The sequence below is a fragment of the Canis aureus genome, chromosome 18 (genome assembly GCF_053574225.1).
Source record: "Canis aureus isolate CA01 chromosome 18, VMU_Caureus_v.1.0, whole genome shotgun sequence".
Classification (NCBI taxonomy): domain Eukaryota; kingdom Metazoa; phylum Chordata; class Mammalia; order Carnivora; family Canidae; genus Canis; species Canis aureus.
The window spans coordinates 29,461,633-29,481,467 of NC_135628.1; the positions used below are offsets into that span (position 1 = coordinate 29,461,633).

Below are 19,835 nucleotides of genomic sequence, written 5' to 3' on the forward strand. Positions count from 1 at the left end.
CAACCAACAACTTAAGCTTGAAGCTGAAAAACATTTTCCTGCAATCCTTTATCAGATTGGTAAATCTGCTCATTTTAATTCCAATATTTCTTCAATCTATCCGTGCCCTGCACCTCTGCTACCATTAACTACACTTGTGCATTTGTCATTTACCTGAAAAGAAAGTGCTTCTTAATTAATGGGGTCTGGCCTTTTGCTAGTTGATGTGAATAAGGTACCCATGTTGCCCACCTTAATGAAATTTACAGAAAAGCCTGGAAAACACACATATATAAATAAATAAACATGTATAATAAACATGAATAATAAATGCCCTGGAAGAAGACATTCCTGATCCTTCTAATCAGGACCCATGGTGAAGTTTTCAAAAACTGAAGTTAAAAATTTGTGAATTTTCTAGAAAGATGCTATCAAGTTAATATCGTGAATTTGTGTGTCCTCCTTGTGCAGGGACCATGCTAATCTTCTCTGTATTGTTCCAATTTTAATACATGTGCTGCCAAAGGGAGCACAAGCTGACTAACTTAACTGCAGTAAAATTTAATACCTTTATGGATATGTCACTTTTGCTTGATTCTATAATATAAATATGGGAAAGAAGACTGTGAAATTCTTTGTTAAATATGGCAACTTACTCTTAATAAAATCAAGCTAAAATGGCTTTTTGAATTCATCTTGATAAATCGTTGTCCAAACGGAGTTAACTTTCGGACTAGATATAAAGAATCCCACACTAGATATAATGAATCAGAATGGCTAAGGTCAGGCCTGTGAGATGTATTTTAAACAAGTAGCCCATGAGTTGTTGTACACATTAAATTTACGAAATTATTGAACCAATTTCAACTCACCAATACTCTGTTCCATTTCCAGGTTCTATAGTCTCCACATTCCTCAGCTCTGACTTCTTTTTGTCTCCAAAGTCTGGAACAGCAGATAGGATCCTCACCCTAGGACTCTCTGACTCTCCTTTCATGGACACATCTCTGACCAGAGCTGGGAAAGTTTCTCTGCTTTGAGAGAAAGACACAACTGATTAGATTGTTTCCATCTGGATAATCCAGATTTCTCTCCTTGGTTCAGGTTTCCTTCAAATTAATTCCACCTCTATAAAGTTCCTTAAGCCATGTAAAGCAGCAGAATCAAAAGTTCCAGGCCTTAGGAGGCAGGCATCTTTGAGGAGAGAGGGACATAATTCTTCCTGCCACTATATACATTGTGTACTAAGGGCCCCCTTTTTTTGTTGTTGAAGTAGAATTTATACATAATGTTACATTAGTTTCAGGTGTACAATCTAGTGATTCAACAATTCCATATGCTATGCTGAGAGTCCTTTCTTAGCTGCCACACATTAAGTACTGTATTGATCATTAGTACATTCATTTTATCCAACTAGAAACAAGAGTGGAGAGAAAACTTTCAAGAGACATACCAATGAGACATTTTACTACTCAACTTTTGATCCAAAATGGAGTCTTGAATTCAAAGAGAGAAACTGTGTCTTTCAATATTCTACATAGGTCTCTATTTGACTTCTAATAGTAATATGCACCTAGTTAAATGCATATAAAAATGCATATAAATGATATAAAAGTTAAATAAATGGCCAATTGATTAATAATTCTTATAGGAGCTCATATGGCTATAGGATCTTAAAGTATTATTTTAGTAAGTAATAACTGAATTAGGATTCTCTAGAGAAATAAAACCAATAGGATATGTTATGGAGATTTAGTATGAGGGATTGGCTTACACAATTATGTAGGTTGAGTCATCCCACAACATGCTGTCAGCAAGCTGGGGACCCAGGGACAACGAATGGTGTAGTTCCAGTCCAAACCCAAAGTCTTGAGAACCAGAGGAGCCAGTGACATAAATCCCGATCTAAGTCTGAAGGCCCAAGAAATTGGAGCACTAAAGTCTGAGGATAGGAGAAGATGGATGTCCTACTTTAAGCAAAGAGCAAATTCATCCTTCCAACACTTTTTTTTTTAATCTATTCAGGCCCTTCAAGGGTTAGATGATGCCTACCTACATTGGTGACAGTGGATCTTCTTTATTCAGGCTACTAATTCAAATGCTAATTTCTTCCAGACACACACACAGATACAACCAGAAATAGCATTTTACCAGTTCTCTGAGCATCCCTTAGCTCAGTCAAGTGGACACAGAAAAGTAGCCGCTGTTATCAAATGTCTGTAGTGTGTTTGCAGATCTCTGATTTGGATTATCCTCTTTGTCCATGTATCATCCTAGCATCAACACAAAAATCAAACATGAAGACTTCTACACATCCTACAATTCTTATTTCAGCATAGTCTCCTAGAGTAAATTGTCATCAGCTTTTAAAGTTTGAGGCATACTGGCTTGTACTGTTGGTGATATATGTTTTTGTAGTTTTGTGGCAAGCTTAGGAACTCTCTAAGGAGTTATGGATTGAAGCTTAGGAGACATTGAATTTGAGATGTTGAAATTTTTTGTGAGAAGATTGATTGGTTTGTAGTATAGATTAGGAGTAAAAGAAATGAAAGGCAAATGAATTAAGACCTGCTTTATTTTCAAACTGACCACAGTTCTTTTAGACAAGAAGGACCTCCTGACACTTTGAAGAGGAAGATGCCATAATCAAAGCTATATAAACAGCAGTGCAACAAGGTAAAATCTCCCCAAGGCACAGTGCACTCCTTGTTTGTGCAAACTTACAATCCTCTACCCAGGAAACCCCACAATGACATACTGTTGTCATCACACTACTCAGAGATAAACAAATCCAGTACAGATGTGCATTTGTGGGAAGATGTTCATACACTTCATTTGAACTTCTCTGCTTACCATTAAGATTCAAGAAATCTTGGTTGGTTGGTTTCAGATGGAAGTTTGGTGAGGCAAGCACAAAGGAGCATGTAACTATACTTACTTTCACCCTTGAGCACCAAAGTGAATTAAGTTTGTATCAGGAAGGATTAAAACAAATACTTTTCTAAATGATGCAGTGCTCTGAAATACAGGAACATGTTCCAAAAAATGATTGCGCTGAGCCCATAAACAGGCATTTTATTACATAAAGATCTCCATAAAAGAATGGGTTAAGGAAGTCTACTGTCATGCCAATCCCATTGTTATAAATCTCTTTAAATCTACTTGATGTCATCGAAAACGTATTTGAAAGGAGGATATGTTACCCTTGTCTGTTCAACAAGATACCAGAAATTTTCCCCCACATGCATTTCTTGATTAAAGCTCAGATGTCTTTCCCCGAGCTGACTGCATCATCAGAGAATGCTTTTAGTGGATTCTCAAATATTTCCTAAAGGATTCCTGAATGTTGAACTAGCTGTGATAACACAGTAGCAACAGAGGGTATCCAACATCAGGCACGATTTAATAAGGAGACTTGGCTCATGTCTCCCCAATGTTTCTGTGTGCATGACAATTCATCAGTGGCTTTGTCATACAAGTACCTCATCGGGCATCCTTTTCTCCCCGTTGTCTCTTATTCCTAGAGGAGTACTGGAAACAGACAAAAGCTTTTTCCTTTTCTCTCTCCCTAATCCCAATGCTTCATGTGACCTCAGCCCATGACAAGTGTAATGTAGCTTACTAGAAAGAAAAAAATTCAAATGTCAAAAGATGAAATCAGTTGGGCAGAGCTGAGCAGTGAGTTAGAGATTGAAAAACAAAAATCACAGTAAACTTACCCACTACAAACCTTTGACAGAACACAGATGCCTGTGAAATTGGCATCTCCACTCCTAACTCTTAACATGTTCCAGACATATTCTCCTGGCTGCCCTTAAACATCTGCAGTCCCATAATAGCCATTGTCCACAAACAGAAGTAGCTACTTTTCCTCTCATTCATTTTTTTTTCACTGTAATCGTTTTTGCCACTTTTGCCATCATTCTTCCCAGACTAGACACCTTGAAACCATCATTTGGCAAAATATGTAATAGACTCTCAATTTCTTTTAGATGTTCAAAGTTTCATAGTTTAGGCATGTTCTAGAAGCTTAATGACTTCTAGATGGAGCTTAACCTCATGAACCAAACTGGGAAAGACACCTATTTTTGAAATTAATCATTAAAAACTTAAAGATATAAAATAACTGGAATATTCAGAGGTGGTGAAAGAGGACTTCAACTGCTTCCATTTTGACCTCAGTCTGTACTTTCTAATTGATTAAGTTCTTCTTTCCAGCTTTTCTCTTAACGCAGGCAAAAGACCATGAGGGCAAAGCACCTCCTAATGGGAACTGAAACTACCCCCTTAAGCGTAAGACTGCCCTGACCCAGCAAGACCCCATGTGACTGACCCTGAGACAATAATCAATTTGACCTTCACTCCCCACTTGATGTACCCACTGGCTTTTGTCGCACGTTTTCCTTATATAAACCTGGAAGTATTTTTGGCACTTTGGAGACAGCCTTTGAGAAGTTAATCCATTGTCTTCCTGGTGTTGACCTCAGTGAAATAAATTTCTTTCTGGTTTCACCACCACTGGTTTTTCTACTTTTGGATTTTGTTAGTGGCAGGTGGCCAAACCTTATCTGTTTGGGACCCCCGGAGACAGGTGTTCTTGCTCTCTTGTGCTTCAGCTGCAGTGGTCGGGAAGTGACAACAAAATCATCAATACTGATAGTATTGAAGGTGCTTTACAATGTCAATATTTGGGCACCTGGGTGGCTCAGTGGTTGAGCATCTGCCTTTGGCTCAGGTCATGATCTCGGGGTCCTGGGATTGGGTCTCCCTCTGCCTATGTCTCTTCCTCTCTCTGTCTCTCATGAATTAAAAAAAAAATCTCTACAGTGTCAATATTTTTCACACATGTAACTATTATTTGAATGAGACACCTCCTTTGAATGAGTTTTTTTAATGATCTATATTTCTCTGAAGACCTAAGAAAAATCTTTAATATAACTGCAATAATAAAGTCATTTTAAGATATCTATCTGTATCCTTTACTCACATAAATCTCTATTTTTATGATGTGCATCCCTCTAAGGGCTGCATTGAAGAGAACAACTGTAACATTCGTTTCTAGTCACCATCCTCATTCACAGCTCTGACATTTTCCCTCTTTGAGATTTGCTTCTATGGTGCATTCCAATTGGGTGGGGGCCAGCAGCATGGGCAGGATAGCAAGGGAGAGACTGTCCACCATGAGGTGGTGGTGAGGGGCTCTAGTTACAGGGTGGAGTGAGGAAGTATGGGGATGTGTGCAATTTTCCCTTTTTTGGTAACTCTGCCTGGTTGTAAGTAGTCCATTGGTTAGTTACAGCTTATGGCATTTTGAGGTAAGACACTTAATGAGCCTGTTTGTATTCAGGTCAAGGGTCACTGAGGCCCCTTTTGCCTTGTGGAAATTTCTATTGCTCAAGTCTTTTACCTAAAAGGCTTCTATAGCACTCATTAAGATGAGTTGGTTTTTATTCAAACAAGGACAAACATGTTGCTACACTGCCCTTGAGAATGGAGCAAGTGAAAATGGCCTAAACTTTTACATAAGAATGTGAAAACTGCGTGGCTTAAGTGTACTTGAAGGCAAAGAGAGGACAAATTGTTCTCTCAATATTCCTTTTGTTCAATTGATTGAATGAAATTACTGATGTTATCATAAGTGTTTAATATAAAATTATGAGACCTATCACAGAAAAATAAAAGTGTTAGTTCCCCAAGAAAAAGTTCAATAATTCATTGTTTCCATCAAATAGGCATAATTCTCCTATTTGGGGGAAGACTAACACAACCCACCATGTAGATAAACATGTATTATCTTGGGGTGGGGGTGGAAGGTGGAGTTTAAGCCTATGGTGAAGCAAAAGGCTAAGCACCATAGGAAACATCTCTTTCATCCCATAGGGGAACAAATCAAGAAAAGAAAAAAAGTTAAAAATAGATTACAATTACAAATCCTATTTTCTATAATGTGTCCTTAATCCAATGATCTCTTCTCACAATACAATGAAAATGCTGTACCCAAAAATACAACACAATAAATATCACCCTTCATACTTTCCAAGACATATTAATGCTGATTCTTTCTAGACAATTTAGATTTCCTCTATGAGAAAGAAAGGACAGTTCTTTAATTCTCTTTATTTGGGGAGAAAGACATATTCTCGTAAAATGGTTCCTTGGTATTCCATGGAAGATATTCAAAATGTTTCCTGATATTTATGCCTTATTTAGCCTTGTAAACTACAATAAATCAACAATTGCATCAGGGTAATAGATTCTAGGATGTTAGGAAACAGTATGTCACTGCCATACTACAATATCACACCCATACATATCTCATAATCTCAGGGAGATTCCAACCATCACTGTCACTGCAGATATTTCATTAATGCCAAGAGTGCAACTATAACATGTGTATGGAAAGATATACCATAAAAGCAACCACTACCATATACTGCTCTAATACTGGAACTGGGGGGAAAAAAAAGAGCCTGAAAGTATTCAAATGGGCATCAGTGGTTCATGAGCAGTTTTGTTCAATTCACTCCAAGCTTCAGCTCCTTTTGGTCTGGTATTTTGGCTCTTATACTTCCTTAAAACTACTGACCTTCCCATACTTGACTGTGAACTATGACTGAACTTCCACCCACTTGAATTTCTTTTCTTCGTCTGTTTTGACGCATGATCTAAATCCTGGTACCCAAGAAATGATTCCTCCCTTCCTCTTTGATATCACTAACTTTTGCTTGTGCTTAGTACTTCATGAAATACTACTATCTGATCAGATTGGGAGTCTGTTGAGTAAAATGAAATTAAGCAATATATGAGGCAATCAGGGAGCAAATGAATCATGAAATAATGAATGACTACCATTTGCTTAGGAACCTGCTAGATCTTGTGATGCTGCAATGACTGAGCCTATACTCAGAGATCTTGGAATCTATCTAGGGAGACTAGACTAACACATAAGAATAAGGTAAGACAGTCTAGTCATGAGCCAGATGGTACATTCCAGAGTTGCCATGCTGTTAAGGTTCAAAGGAAGAGCATCAATGGAGTCTAGAACTATTAGAAAAGGCATAGCAAAAGAGATAAGCCTAAACTAAATAATGAGGAAAAGAGAGGATTCAGATAGGTAAAAAGAACAAATATTCCAAGCAACGTGAATATAGTGAATAAAGGCAAAGACATGAAAATACAATGGTGAGTTCTCAAAGTGCTAATATAATGTGTGTATGTCACCAGTGGCCAAAGCAGAGGGAATCTACCTAAGAGTTACAGGTGAGCCTGGATAAAGGCACCTGGTTGGCTCAGTCAGTTAAGTATCCAGCTCTTGATTTTGACTCAGGTCATGATCTGACAGTCATGAAATAGGGCTCTGAGCTGGGTGAGGAGCCTGCTTGGGATTCTCTCTCTTCCTCTGCTCTTCCCTCCCATTACTTGTATTCATGTACTCTCTCTCTCTCAAAAATAAACAAAAATCAAGTGTTCTTGAATATATAAGGAGAGGCCCACCTCTTGATAAAATTTTGTTTTAGAGATAACAGATGATTATTTCAGGCTAATGAAGAGATGTATTAGGCTAACAGATGCCTGTGTAATAAAGAAGCTCCATAATCTTAGTAGTTTAATATAATAAACATTTCTTACTTATATGAAGTCCAAACCAAGTGTCTGTGATTGGAGACAAATTTGTGTTTGGATTGATTGAATAGATGATGCCATAGCTCATGTACAACTTTCTGCCAATGTATATTTCTTACAAATTCACTCAGCAAACATCTTTTCAGGATCTACTGTATACCAGGCACTGTGCTTGACTGACACTGGAAATCCTGACTGAGGCAAAAGGCACAGTGTCTGCCCTTGAGAGCCCTCAGCTGCCAAGGAAACCAGACAACAAGAAAACAAATGAGTATTACACTGTCTGCTGTGGAACACAAAGGAAGGAAGTATTTCATAGATTGTGGAAGCACAGAGCTCAGATTACAGCCTGGTAGGGAGAGTTACTTGACTGTCCAATGGGAACAGTTGCTCTAGTAAGTGCTTGAAATAAACATTGTAAATCCCCTGAGTTCAGTGGAAAAAGACCTGACTTTTATCTATCGATTCTTATCAGCTACAAAGATACCTGCCATGCCACTGCCCTCCAAATTGGGGTGATTATTTTTCTGTGTCTTCTTGTGGCATGATAAGCGTATCCTAATTTTGATGGCCACTCTTGAATGCAATGTCATCAGTTTTACACAGGTGTATCACAACTGGGAATAAAAACTAGGTTTTTATTCTGCTGCTCCCAATGACAAGGTGTGTTTGTCTTGGAGACTCATCAGGGCTTTAGTTTTCTCCTTGTACAAAAATTTATGAAGTCCTTTCCAGCTCCAGCTTGAAACACATACTTCCAATATTCTGTTCAAAATTTTAATTCCTCTCGGAACATGTCTCTACAGTGTAATGTATTCGACACTGTCACGGTATTTACATAGTTATATACATAGAAACCGTAGAGTGCTCTGGTTTCCGGGGTGAGATCTGAAGTCAGACTGACTCAGTTCAAATCCTGCAAAATATTCTTTTTAGCTCTGTGGGCAAAGTAGTAAATCTCTTTTTGTGTCTTAGTTTCTGTAAAGTGGTTATAATAGGACTTATGTCGTTTGGTTGATATGAAGATTAAATATGCAGAGGGTCCCAAACCTTCTTTGTTCACAGATCCCTAAGCTAAGTGTCTCCATAATTCCTTTTCCTGTGTCCCTAAACCAAATGAAATATCAAATAGTCTTATCTCTTAAGTAACTATTTCCAAGGCAGCCCAGGACGCTCAGCGGTTGAGTGCTGCCCTTCAGCCCAGGTCATGATCTTGGAGTCCTGAGATCGAGTCCCACATCAGGCTCCCTGCATGGAGCCTGCTTCTCCCTCTGCCTGTATCTCTGCCTCTCTCTCTCTCTCTCTCTCTTTTTCTGTCTGTGTGTATGTGTGTGTGTGATGAGTAAATAAATACAATCTTAAAAAAAAAAAGTTTTAAGTAACTATTTCCAAACAACCAGTAAGTATTTGTGTCCTAACAACTTATAGGAATAGCCACTGGAAAGTATAGAACATATATATATATATTTTTTAAACAGTACTGCAAAGATAAAATATGATTGCCAGGAATATATATAATCTAAGGTTGAATTTGAAACAGCCTGAGCTAGAAGTTACCACAGTGTCCAACAGTTTTCAGGTCCCACACTATGTCTCTTAAACATTTGAAATTCCTCAGAGCCTCTGTGAGTTTCTACAATGATCCACTGGTACACAGTTTGGGAGTCACAGAGCTAAGTCTTATAAAGCAAGTAGAACAGTGCCTGCCACATACCAGCATTCAATAAATGTTAGCTTCTTGTCGATTTTATCTCTGATTCAAACAACAACCTACTGAGGTAAGTTTAAATTTTATTGCAGCTATCTTGAGATGCAGGAAACAGTTCCTAGACGGTCAAATATTTTACCCACTGACGTTAGGAAGTAGAGAAAATAGACTTTTCATTAAGGTTTACCTGGATCCAAAGCCTACATAAATTCTTTCTAATATATCAGACTGCTTTCTTTTAGTTCAAGACCTAACTACACTGATACTTTTAAACTTTAAGTGTGTATCCATGTAGGCGACATATTAAGATAGGTATTTCCCCATCCCTGAAGAGCAGCTGCTCTGTTATACTCTATCAATAGATTTAAATTTGCATGTTAAATTATGTTACATTTCAAACAGAAGAGCACAAAAGATAACATATAACTGCTACCAAAATTTCACAGATGTGGACATTTTCTTTGTTTCAAAATCTTTAAAGTAATGAAACAAAGTTAAGCTCTTCCATAAAGATGGTAGCCTCTACCTATCCCTTCTTTATTCCTCCCTCCTCAGAAGGAACCACTAATCTGAAGCTGGTATCATCACTACACACTTTTTTTTTTTTTTTTTTTTTTTGCTATATCTACCAACCATGCACACTCTGGGGGACTGAGATCTATGTATTTATGTTTTCTTTCCAATATTGCATCCTCAGTTCCCTGAAAAGAGCCTAGCAGGCACCGTAAAGATTTTTGGAATGATTAAACTATAGAGGTGTTGTGTTGTTCCTATTTTTAAATACAAATCAATATTATCACATTATGTATTCTCTTGCAGTTTGCTTTCTTCCAACATTATGTTTCTGGGATCAATCATATTGATGTGTGTAGATCTAGTTCATTCATCTTAACTGCTATGTAGTATCTGCTTATATGAACAAACAGCATATTATCCATCTGTTCCCATAGGGACATTTAGATTTTACTGTATTAAAAGATACTTCATTAAATATTGTTGTACAAATTATAGTGACATTGAGATATTTCCCCAAATTAACCATTTTCATAAAATTTACTATTATGATAAATCCAAGTATTGGTGGTAACTCATACATTGCTGGAGGGAGCTTGGCAAAATAATTAATTGAATTCAAGATACTTAGATCTCATGATCTATCAAGACCACTTCTAGATATAGGTTGCCAAGGACCTGAGTACAGGAAGGTTCAAGCTCAAATATTTTTAATATAAATGTTATTTTCTATTTTCTCTTGTTTTTGTTATGTATTAATTCATAACAGATTTATTCCAAAACTTAGTGCCTAAAAATAGCCAGTTTATTACAATTGTGGATTTTGTGGGTCCATGACTTAGAAATGGAATGGCAGGGACAGCTGTATGGGCTCCATGATGAGGCCTCAGCTGGAAGGACTTGAAACCTGGGAGTGGAAATCATCTGGAAACATCTTTATTTACATGCCTGACAGTTGATGCTGGCTGTTGTCAGGAAACTCAGCTGGAGCTCCTTAGATAATCCGCATGTAGCATCTTCATGTGGCCTGGGCTTCCCCACAGCATGGTGGCCTCAAGCATCCTCTCTGGAGGCTCAGAGTCTCACTGCAGATTGTCCCAAGACAACCAGGTGGAAACCGCACCATTTTTATGACCTACTCTCAGAAGCCACATGGCATTCCTTTTACCATGGTCATTGGCCCACCCAGATTAAAGCACTTCCACTATAGACACAGGCCCCCCAGATTGTAACAGAAGAAACAAAGACCTCATTTCTCAATGTTGTAGCCATTTGGAGGGAAGAATAACATCTGCTCTAACTCTCTGGCCTTCTTCCCCACTCCCCCACTCTTCTCTCCATCTCCATTATGTTCCCTGAAATCATTAGGCATTTGGGCCTCTGTAAAAATCTATATGTCAGGTCTAACTTCTAACTCATGCTATCTTTCATTATTATTATTATTTCCATGTGTAAAATAGTATTTTTATCAGCCTTATCCACCACATACTATTATGTCAAATTTATTTCCCTAAATGGTTTTGCTCTTGAATGATAAACAAGTGACACAAGCATTTACTTGCTGTATTCCTACAGGCCTTGACCTGTTGTGCCAGACATGATTACCTTTCATGATTTAGCCTTTTTACTTCTGTAGTAGGTTCTGCTCTTGTTAGAGCTAGATAAAATTAATATTTGTTCCATTATTATTTTGCTATCCTTTGGTAGAAAACATATCTCATGGCTTTAGATTTTATACTTCTATTTTTAGTAAGCGCATGCATGACTTCCCAAGTTGCCCAGCATGTTCTGGACAATCTTAGAATTTTCCTTTGTATTTTATTTTAGATTTTACATATCAGCACACTGCCTTCTGAAATAAATTGCCAGCCTTTCAACCTAAAACAAATTACATTAGCATCTTTAAACATCAACTCAGAAAACCCTTGTTCTTCTAAAATTAATTTGCTGTTCCTTAGGGGTTTCCCCATGGGTTGTGGTATATTCAAATGCCCTAGATAACTGTAGGGATTTTCCAACCTCGTGAGTGGGTTTGACACTCAGAAATTAAAATTTTTAATTATGCGTGGCACTTAACATATTTTTTTCTAGATCATCTAGGATATTCAAGGCTTTATTTGACACTTGATTTTAGAAATGACTTTTGGCCTAATTAATAGAATATCTCTTTTTCTTCTTGCCTTGTCAAGTCCTTGAATCTACTGTAAGGCATTTGGTCATATTTTTTAAATCTCAGTGATCATATTTTATGTTTTTTTTTAAATGAAGTCACTGTAAAGATTTTGTGAAAAAGTATATGAAGAGTCAAGAAGAAAGGCAATGAAAAAAGAAGGAAGTCAATGGCAAAAGTGTTGAAATCAAAGACTAAGCAAATTATCTAGCTCTTTCAAGTGAGCAGCAAGAGATGCTCTTTCTCCTCTCTCAACATTCTATTCTAGCTGCACCAAGCCATCAGCATTTCCCAAGGCACTCGGCCCTTCATGCCTATCCCTACACATACAGCTTATGATGGCTAGAATGATCTTCCTTTTCCTTCTGACGAAATCCTACTCTCAGCTCAAATGCTATTTTCTCTGTATCAAATCATGGTTTCTGTTTTAAGCATATAGTTATTTTCACATCATACTGAATAGCTATTTCTGTGTCTATCTCTCCCACAGAGTTCCTCAGGCCTGGACCCATGTTTATTGATGTCTGTAATCCTAGTACCAGACAAATGTTTGCTCAATTTATGTATAATAAATGACTACATTTATGACCTTAAGTAAGTGACTTAAACTATGTGTGCCTTCTGCATTATAAAATAGAAATAATAATTATATCTAATTCAAAAGACTGTTTTGAGGATTAAATGAAATAATCCATGTAGAACACAATGCCTAACACGTAATTTATATTCTGTGAATATTAGGCTGTTGTTATATATATTTTTGAAAAATATTGGATTAATTACCATTATCCTATAATTATAAGTGGTAATGAAAATGAATGTTTTGGGGCACCTGGGTGGCTCAGTTGGTTAAGTGTCTGACTCCTGATTTCAACTCAGATCATTATTGCAGAGTTGTGGGATTAAGCCCTGCATCGGGCTCCACACTGAGCACTGAGTCTGCTTGTCCCTCTCCCTCTGCTCCTCGCCATTCGTGTGTTCCCTTTCTCTAAAATAAATAAATAAAATGTTTAAAAAAAAAGAAGAAAATGAATGTTTCATTTTTTAAGTTTTTTTTTTTTTTTTTATCTGCCAGATGGTCTAAATACCAATGTTAAACAAATAGACGTGTTTACCACTACAATGAAATATCTATCTATGGGAAGACTGTACAGAGAATCTTCTCTCTCTGTAACAAAAATGCCAATTTTCAATGTGACATCATAAAGTTCCAAAAGGGAAAAAATACTCAAAAGAATTGTTAATACTCTTAGCCATCAATGTATGCTCTGTTTGACTCTGGGATCTCACACGTCTTTCTGGTAACTCTTTTATCAGCTGTCCTTTATCATATAAACCATTAGATGTGTCTCATGGTTTAAATTTTTCACATTAAAAAATCAGAACAGATTAATTCACCTATAGTAGCTATTTTTACTATAGATAATTGTTATGAGTAAATAAAGCTTATAAGAAGACACAGGCTACAACCTGTAGTTGCTGATTCTAAAAGCAGAGCATGTTTTGATGAGAATATTTCTTTTTTTTTTTTTTAAAGATTTATTTATTTATTCATGATAGACATAGAGAGAGAGAAAGAGGCAGAGACACAGGAGGAGGGAGAAGCAGGCTCCATGCACCGGGAGCCTGACGTGGGATTCGATCCCGGGTCTCCAGGATCGCGCCCTGGGCCAAAGGCAGGCACCAAACCGCTGCGCCACCCAGGGATCCCTTGATGAGAATATTTCTTAAAAATAACAAAGGAATTAAAAATTCTGAAAAATAGGCCTCCAGGTTTGTTTTCTAAAGTGTAAAAGAGTGGAACATGGGGGCATGATCCCTGCACACAAAATAAATGCAGATTTTAGCCATTTGAAAGAAGAGAATTTTACTATTTAAGTATTTTCTAAATAATATATGTGTTCAGACAAATATTAAGTGCCATATTACCCAGGACATCTTTGTGGCTCAGTGGTTGAGCACCTGCCTTCGGCTCAGGGCTTGATCCTGGGGTCCTAGGATTGAGTTCCACATCAGGCTCCCAGCAGGGAGCCTGTTTCTCCCTCTGCCTATGACTCTGCCTATGTCTCTATGTCTCTCATGAATAAATAAACAACATCTTTAAAAATAAATAAATGAATGAATGAATAAATAAATAAATAAATAAATGCCACATTACCCTTCAATGCTTTCAGAATATTATACATCAAAATATTCAATTATTTGGCCACTAATAATATTTCACAAGCAAAGATTTATGTTGTGATGTGAATATGTCTAATTCCATTGTTCTTTTTTATTCCAATACTGTTCACAAATTACAGGGTGTAAATAAAGGTATTTTTGAAGTTTATTTATTTGGGGGGATTCCAGTGAAAATTGTTTACCATCTATTTGTATAATTATTAGTAACAGTTATTAAACTTTCCCAAAATGGACATGTTGATTGAAAACACACTTCTGATCAACTTCATCCAAAAAAAAAGAACAATACAGAATTTGAATGGCTGAATGGTTTGGCTTTCTAGTACCATGCAATTGATTTGATTACTGACTTCTTAAGTTATGTGAACCAATCATTTTGTAACTCAGATATTTCACTTATTTTAACAACTGTGGCAGATAATTGACCTGTAATCTACTTATATCTACTTACATCTACTTCGTTTTTTTTTTTGTTGTTGTTGTTGTTCTTGTTGTTGTTGTTTTACAAAACCATTCTACACAAACACAAAGACTTAACATACCAGATGATACAACAAAGACAAAGAGGGCAGGAAAAGGAAAAAAAGGAGTTGAAAAAAATTATTAATTTAAAATTTTCTAACTTATAGTCTTCACACTATTCTGTTTCATTATGGAGACCACATTTTTTAGTTGAATGGGGAATAGCAGGGAATGAAAGGAGCTGTTTTTATTAGTGAGGATAGGCTAAATTTATGCTGTACTAACAAACAATACCCAAATCTCTGTGGCTTAACTCAAGATAAGGCTATTGCTTATTTTTCTCAATTATGCAACATCCACTGTGAGTCTGATGATGCACACTGCTTGTTGTAGGAGGTAATAGAGAGGACATGACTGCTGCTTGATCCTTGAGCTGGACTTGCGCAATGAGAGCCTCCTTATCTTTTTCCCTGTCCTTAGAACATACATTTTGCCTACTGCTCCCACAGTGGAAGCTATTCCAAGGACAGAAATGAGAGTAGGGTGTTGTTGAGCCCATCTGGCTGGTATATATGACCAAACCCTGTCAAGAAACTTTTAAAATTCTGGTGGGCAGGTACCAGTATAGGTACAGGTACTCCTCTTGTGACTGCCCAAGTTAACCCCACATGTATGTTCCTTTCCTTATTCAGCTACCATCTACCAAACTGGACTGATCAGCCTCCTCTTCTGGTCTTTCTCTGTCCTCCATGTAGGGGTTCCATTTTGGGAACCAAGACTACTTCAACCACCAGTATACCGTCTCTCCACCAAGCCCCCTCCATACTTGCTGCAGCAGGAGGATGAGAACACAAGTGGATCTCATACGTGTGATTAGATGCGTCAGCCCAGAAATGACACTGGCAACTCAGTGCCTCAGCCTGTAAGTCATTCCGCTCCCACCTCATAGGGCTGTTTTTCATTTGCCTAGAAGGATAGGAGATCCAGGCACTGGTGAAAACACTAGAAAGATGCTTATCATGGGATTCTGAACAGAACCCAATGCAATGATCTCCCCATAATAGTCACTGCATACTAAATTAACTTCAATTTCAACTAACCAAATAATTTAGTATTAATTTTGGTCTTACATATGTAGTTGGGGTATGGTTGTGTCACTATTTGAACTCAGATATGTCTAGGAAGCCTAGAACTTTGGTGGCACAGGCCTGCTAAAAGTCCATTTGCAAGAGCAATTGAGAGATTAGTGAGGGGAGGACCCACCCTAAGGAAGCAGAGAGTTGAGAAGATCACAGTGTTTCAAAAACAGCATTAGGGACTGGAGAAGAGAGAAGCCCAAGTAGTGTTGGTTGAGTGATGCTCTATTTTAGAGCAAATCAAAGAATTGGTCTACTATTAACTCTTAAAGACATGGCCACAATTTTCTCTGCTCTGAGTCCCATTTAACAAATACAGTGTAACACAATGCAAGGGATCTTTCACTAGCTTTGACCCTGCACAGAAATTGGCAGGAAGAAAGCTGCAGAATCAGCAGGAGTTGGCACTGCCTGGCAATAAATGGTGATATTTAGTAGAAGTGGCCATAGTGCCAGGCTGCACTGCCAGTGACCAGGAGACACAGCAGTGCCTTGAGGAAGAGGATTACTTTGAAAGTGGCAGTGCCCAGCAAAAGCAGTACCCAGCATATGAGAGATACAACAACATGATAAGGAATGAAGTCAAAAGAGAAGAGTGGGAAGAATGTATACTTATTATATGGTAACTGAGCAGAGTTTTGGGTAGTGTCTTGCTCAGAACCACCTTCACGGGCAAGAACCAGCTCCCAGACGCTGGGTGTATTAGCTGCTCAAAGTTTGAAGCTGGCTCTTATAAAGAGAGCTGCCTCTAGCCAAGAGATGGCACCCTTCTTAAAGACAGACTGCTGTCAACACTGACTGACCTGAGTACATAAAAGTTTGGATTATGGGGTTCCTGGGTCACTCAGTTTGTTAAGCATCTGCCTTCAGCTCAGGTCATGATCCTGGCATCCTGGGATCAAGCCCTCCATCAGGCTCTCTACTAAGCAGAGAACCTGCTTCTCCCTCTCCATCTGCCTCTCTCTCAGCTCATGCTTTCTCTTTCACAAATAAATAAATAAAACCTTAAAAAAAAGTTTGGATTACTTGCCTCAAGGTGGCATCAACCCTGGTGTTGATTGCACATCAGACCTCCATGTGTGGGGGAGGGGGATCAGGCTAAAGCTACATTCTAACTGAGGCTATATGTCCTTGTTTAGCTCCATCTTGTTATCCCATTCCCTCTCTTTGTTTTATTCTTCATGGAGCGGAAGCCCTAACACAGTCTCTGCATCTAGAGAAATCACAATAAGCCATTGGAAAATGTGAGCAGAATAAAGACACTAGATTTCCCCCCAAAGAGGTAGCATACACTGAGATGCAGAGCAAAGAAAGTCTTCCTCTTGTCCAAACTTTCACTGTCATTATTGGTTCAGCTGAGAAAGCTTACCTCCCTCCTCAATGATAGCAAGATTTACCCATCCTGTTAGATATAACTTCTCTCCTGAATCCAGCATTTATCAATCCATCCTTTATTTTCCCCATATTTTTACTACATATTTTACTACATAGAATACATATAAATACAATCACCTGGAGGTATTCTTCTGTACTTTGCTTTATTTAATATTATATCTGTGATGTTGATCCTTCAAAGGCATCCAGTTTCACTGGGTTTTGCTGTATTGTCATACTGCACTTTATTTTTCTCCTATTAACATATATTTGGTTTATTTCCAGTTTCATCATTACAAATGCTACCACTATAAATACACTTATACATGTTTCTTTGTATATATCTGGGAGAGAGGTATAGAAATGAATTGTGGGTCATATGCATATTTACAGCTTTACTTAATATTGCCAAATTGCCATCTAAAACATGCCAATTTAAAAATAATAATAAAATAAATAAAATAAAATAAAATGTACCAATTTTGACCCCTGCCATCAGTGCATAAGTATTCTTACTGCCGCTCTTTCTTTCCAATACTTGATGTTATTACACTCGATGCCTTTAGTCTTTCACTGTGAAACTAATATTTCCTGGTGGCTCTAGTTTCATTTTCCTTTGTCATTTTCCTAGTGAGTAGTTTTTTCTTTTTGATTTCTTGTCAAGTATATGTGCTACAAATAACTACTTCAGTGTGAGGTTTACTTTTGTATTTTATTTATCATGCATTTTGGAGACCCAGGTATTTTCATTTTAATAGGATCAGATATGAAGCCAGTTTTTATATTTGTGCTATTTTACTTGCTTGCTTACAAGATCCTTCCATATTTAAGTCCAAAAGAATATTGTCCTATATTTTCACCTGCATACTCAGTGTTTTTCTCATTTAGATCTAAGCACTTTAAATTTATTTTTATATAATGTGAAATACAGACCATATTTTCAATGTGGGCTTCATAGAGATCACTAAATAATAGGTCTCTCGGTTCTTTTGGAACCAATTGAGAAATAGAAACAAGAGTCAGACAAATGGAACCCAGAAAAAAAGCTGATAGGAGATTATGATTTTAGCTCTGAAGCCAGATAGACTTGTTAATAATTTACTCCTAAATTGGATATAGTTACTGCTATGTTCTGGATATTTGTGTCCCTCCAAAATTCATGTGTTAAAATTTATGTGTTAACACGATGGCATTATGGATGTTGGGACTTTGGAAGTTGATTATGTCATAAGGGTGAGCCTTCATAAATAGGTTTAGTACACTTTTAAAAGAGAGAAACCTGGCTCCTTCTACCATCTGAGCACAGTGAAAGCACAACTGTCTATGAACCAAGAAGCATATTCTCACCAGACACCAAACCTGCAGGTGCCTTCATCTTGGACTTTCCAGACTCCAGAACTATGAGAAAACAAATTTCTGTTGTTTACAAGCCACTTAGCTTAGGGTATTTTGGTAAAGCCTAAACAAGTTAAAACAGTGATTTACCCAGCCATAGGCCCAGACGCAACTCTGCTGGCCTCGTACTTCTGCAGCAGATCTAGGTGAATGAGGGGATCCCTGGGTGGCTCAGCGATTTTGCCTGCCTTCAGCCCAGCACATGATCCTGGAGTCCTGGGATCGATTCCCACATCAGGCTCCCTGCATGGAGCCTGCTTCTCCCTCTGCCTGTTTCTCTGTCTCTCATGAATAAATAAAATCTTAAAAAAAAAAAAAAAAAAAAAAAAGATCTAGGTGAATGAGAACAGATAAGAAAGTAGCCTCTCTATAAGCAGGAAGATCCAAAGAGAGTAGTGAAGAAGTCACTTAGCAAAGCATGCTCAACAACCTCTCTTAAACTCACCAACCCAAATGATCCCTACTCATTCCAAGATATGGAGTCAGTAAGGAGTGAAAGAAGACAGAAGAGTTATTTTAGCTGGAGGTGTTCAGGTGGAAACATAGGAAATGAAGGACAGCATCATCTTTCCCCCTTAATATTTGAATAACAATGAACACAAAAATCCTAAATGCATGGAAACTTCTGAAGGAGAGGTAGCCATGCTAGGCCATGTGAAAATCTATAAAGTCAAACAGACGTGGGATTGAAAAAAACAGAAAGAAACCTTTTCAAGTTAGAAATAGCAAACTCAATTTTGAATATCTAGTTTCTAGTTCTACTGTGGCCTGCTTTATTTTGTTTTTTGATGATTAAATTTTCCTAATATACCCTTACCATAACTTGCTCCTCTCTCCACTTCCTGGAGTGAATTCAGGTTTCTTGCAACTATACAATCCATAACTAGATCACAACAGAGAGAAAGAGAGAGGGAGGGAGGGAAGAAGGAAAGAAGGAAGGAAGGAAGGAAGGAAGGAAGGAAGGAAGGAAGGGAGGAAGGAAGGACACAAAGTAGAAATAAATGTACATCCATGAAATATAATTACCATACCTTTTCAGAAGATTCTAGATTATAGTTATCCTATATCCATTATTTTGTTGTAATGTCATTACTCAAAGCAAATTTCATGTTTAATGACTCATATACTTTTCCCAATTTTACTTGAAGTTTCTGTCAATTGTACCCTAGTTTTTAAATGTAAATGAAATATTTTAATGTAAAAAACCTTAAATAACATAAGAAGAAAGCAGTAATATATAGCAATATATATAATACATATAATATATATATAATACACATAGCAATTAACT

General features: G+C 37.4%; 1 pseudogene; it reads right to left on the minus strand.

Annotated features, from left to right (window-relative positions):
- Nucleotides 1–398: 398 nt before the first annotated feature.
- Nucleotides 399–512, minus strand: LOC144289257 (U6 spliceosomal RNA; annotated as a pseudogene).
- Nucleotides 513–19,835: the final 19,323 nt, after the last annotated feature.